Here is a 4,155-nt window from a genome sequence, read left to right on the forward strand (position 1 = left end):
TCTCCCTTTTGTAACATATTTGATAAGGAGGACCATTGAAAGTTCAGGAACTTTGATAAACGAACGATTTTATGAAAATGTGTATTTTATCAAGTAAAAGTTATAAATGATTTTCTGGTCATTTTAATACACAGTCGCGAGACTCACTGTTTTATTGAATTAATTCACTCTAGTCTTCTGAAGGTGGTTTTAACATTTTTTGTGTGTTAAATTCAACAAAACATTTGAAAGAAAGTCGAAAAAATTATAGGGAAGTATGGAGTCCCATGCCAAATCTGAATTATTTGTGTGGTGTAGGAGAATTTGCAACAAATAAATTCAACAAGAACATTGGTAACTTAAGTTGTTTTTTTCTGCATTAATTCAAAGTTTGAATATTAAAAATATTTACTAAAATTTCAATGGCTTGCTTGGTTTAAGGATCATTTACAGCATTACGCTTTCGATTCTCAATTTTAGTACAAATAATAAAACTATCAAATAAACACGAACTTTTATGATCAAAAGGAATTTAAAAATAATAAAAAATTTTGTTTTCCTATAAAAACTATTTTTTGTTGTCAAAATGTTTTTCATTTATCACTAGTTATGAGTTTTTAAATTTTTTGTTTTTATTTTATCGCCGAAAGTTTTTTTTTTGATAAAAATCTGACTAGACATGCGAGCGAATTATTCCTAAATTTGTTGTTTGAATTATTAATAATAAATTTGATGAGTCAAAAAATATCAATTTTGTTAACGTAGAGTGATGTAATGTATCATCTTACAAACCAATACAAATAATTTAAAAAAAAAATATTTTACGAAAAAAGACAAGGAAAATTGTTAAAAAATAATATGACTACGTTAATGTGATGAAAAAGTAACTAAATAAAGAGGTGGCAGCATTTTCATTTTTTTTTGTTTCTTTTTAAATAAAATCACGGAAGAGTTGACGCATCTGCTGCCAGTTATATCACAGTTTATTCTGATTCGAAATTAAATTTAAATTTTAGTCGTTTGACTTCAGTTTTGTGGAGGAAAGAAAATTGACGCTAATTTCTAGGCGTGTCGTTGACAAAGTACGAAATGTTATGCTAACAATTTCCACATTCCCGGTAGCTGACACACTATTTTCCATTGTATGCCTTTTGGAACTATGGGTGCTAGAAGCATACTGAAATAACGAGAAGATATGTCGATCAGGCTTGTATTCACATCTGCTATCGAAATCGACAAAAATGACATGACCTGAGGGTAGTTCTCTGTTATATAGCAAAGGTATGTTGAAGCGATAGGACAAACAGATTTTTCGATTTTGGCTGAAACAAATGAAGTAACAGATTTAATCGATGTTTGAAGATTCACTTATGTGGCGAAGAGGTGAGTAGAAGTAGTTTGATTCGTAATTTGTGCGCAATGTTCGAGATTTTGTTTAAGATTTCTTGTTCTTTCAATTGATGTGGAATTTCGTATGAACGTACACTGAACGACCAATTCGCGTATAAAATTTAGATGAAGTAAGGGATTTAAAAAATAAAATTCGTCCTAAACATTCTTTTAAGAATCCTCACTTTGGGCTGAACCACAAACGAAATAATAGAATTAATAGGTTTGATGACGTCCCACTAGTAGAAAAGAACTTACAAGACCATACCCTTAGTATGAAAAAAAAAATTGTATGGCTGGTAACATTCCGACGCTCAATCCAACAATTACAGATAAAAATCAAATAAAATTAATGAATTGTTCTGGGTTATGAATGATGATCTTCTGGACTTTTTTTAATATATTTCGAAATGTGTCTCACCGACATTAGTTTTGTTGTTGTGTCGTTCCTATCTCTTTCATTTTTTATTTATTATTTAAAATTTTCATTTTCTTTTTTTTTTGTCTTTTTTTTAAATATTATAGAAAATAAAATATTATTGTAAAATGTTTTTATATTTTTTTTAGTTGGTTTTCTTTTGACCATTTACCTTAAAACTTGTAAACATTTTTTTTTTCATTTAATTTTCTTTTTCTTCTTCTTCTTTTAGTTTTATTTTTATCATGTCCTAACTATCTAAGAAATATATTGGGGGGGGGGGGGTAGAATATTTATATATAAGGATCAGGTGAGATGTTTTGTTTTTCTAGAGTGTGACGAAAAATCGATCTTATAATTTTGTTTGTTTTTTTTTGCATCTCGCAACATTTTTCTCTTTCTTTCTATTTCATTTCAATGTATTTCAATGTTTATCTAACTTCTCTTCTGTGAGATTTTATTTGAAATTTTTAATTCTTTTTTTCATTCCCTTTTTAGTATTTAAATAACTTACCAAGATAAATCAATAATTTTTTTTAGGTTTTTTGTTTTGTTTAGTTTAATTAGAAACGAATCGCTTGCACATTTCATAAATGTGGAAATAGGTTTTTTTATGTTTCCGATTAATTTTTTTTTAGATTTTAATTAAATAAATTATTTTTTGCTTTGTGTTCTGTTACTTAGGTAAGTTAGGTAATTTATTTCTAAATGAATAATTTTTTGTTTTTTGTTTAAAGATTCATTCTTTTCCATAATGGTTTTCTTAATTCAATTTTTTTTTCTTTTTTTTCAATAGTTATCATCATGTATAGTACAAAAAACGAAATTATATTTTAGTATAAAAATATTTCCTTTTTTTTCAATTCTTTCAAGTTATTTTTTGTAACTTTTTTTTCAATTTTTTTATCATTTAAATACTCCAGGTAGAATAATATATCATAATTGTGTGGTTTTTATTTATTTAGAATTCATATGAATATTTTCTTCATTTTTCTTTCTTCCATTTTTCATATCGTTTTTTTTCCCTTAATATCATTCCCGTGCTAATACTTTGTAAAATTTTGATAATTTTGGTTTAATATATCTCTTCTGTTATACAAGCCAAGAAAAAAATGGCTTTCCTTTTTCCAAATCATTGTTCTTATTTCACTACAAAAACGAATTCTGTGTAACGTTCGATTTTAATGGCGAACATATTCGTCGTTCGAGTAATCCGTTCAGGAAGGGTTTACATGAAAAAAATTTAACAATCGTCTTGTGGCATTGAATGTTTAAAAAAGACAATTGAATTTTTGTGGTTGATCCAACGGATCGAAAGGATCTCAAAACATCTTAATATTTTCCAAAAATTTGCTTCGACTAGAAGTGTCGTGGATGCCGAGAATGCCGTGGATGCCGTGGATGCCGTGGATGCTTATCGTTTCTTGCAGAAGAGTATTGTGGATAAGCAGTCAATCAACATTTCAGTATCGGTGCTTCAGTAAGAGATTTAAAAGAACTCAGTCTGAAATTGGACACATACAACCATTACGAAACCTTTCGTTTCAAATTTCATTCGATTTAACGAGATCTCTAGAATGATCTGATCAGTTCCAAAATTGATCGACAAATGATTCAACTGAACTTATAAATTTCAATACGCAGTCAGTACACTAGTTTTTTTCGATTTCGTGACCATTCAAGTCATATCTGGTGAGCTGGAGTGGTGGACTAAAACAGGCGGTAGGACAGGAACGTGACAAAAGCGTTTATTTCTTACGTTCACGGAATTACTCATCGGCAACAGTGATCAGACTCTAAGGTATAGTAAATGTCATGAAAATGTTTTGGGAATAGTGCTGATCTACAAGAAATGATCGCAGTGTTGAAGTAACTAAAGATTGTTAGTTCTTGTGTCTCCATTCGATTAAAGAAACTATCGGAATTTTATACGTTCGATTTGCATAAACTCTTATTGAATTACCTTTTACGCCATTTGGTTCTCTTAAATCTTAACAATTATACTTCACAAAATGTATGGACTAGTCAACCTTAGTTAGTTTTTATTTTGCAAAAAAATGAGAAACCATATTTTTTCAAGTCTTTTTTTTATTATTCAAACGTCTCCAAAACGTGTTGTAACAAAAGGAAATTTTGGATTGGAAAAAAGATTCAATTTTGTAATGAAAATTAGATATTTTCTTTTCATTTAACATTTACATTTTGGTGTAACAAAACAGTCAAATTGTTGTCTATGGATAAAATATCAACTTGTGATTGATTTTTTTTTTAAATGACTGTACGTGTTGCAAGTGCAATCGTTTCTCGATTAACTCGACTTTTTTAAAATTTTATTTTTTCATATTTTTCATTCGTTATCATTTACACTT

At 28.4% G+C, this 4,155-nt stretch overlaps 1 long non-coding RNA gene across 1 annotated transcript; it reads left to right on the forward strand.

Moving 5' to 3' along the window:
* Positions 1-261: 261 nt before the first annotated feature.
* Positions 262-461, forward strand: LOC119082665. The gene is made up of 2 exons (XR_005088678.1): positions 262-291; positions 370-461. It is a non-coding gene; the product is annotated as an uncharacterized LOC119082665 (long non-coding RNA).
* The last annotated feature ends 3,694 nt before the right edge of the window (positions 462-4,155 follow it).

This window comes from Bradysia coprophila, unplaced genomic scaffold (assembly GCF_014529535.1).
Source record: "Bradysia coprophila strain Holo2 unplaced genomic scaffold, BU_Bcop_v1 contig_476, whole genome shotgun sequence".
NCBI classification, from domain to species: Eukaryota; Metazoa; Arthropoda; class Insecta; order Diptera; family Sciaridae; genus Bradysia; species Bradysia coprophila.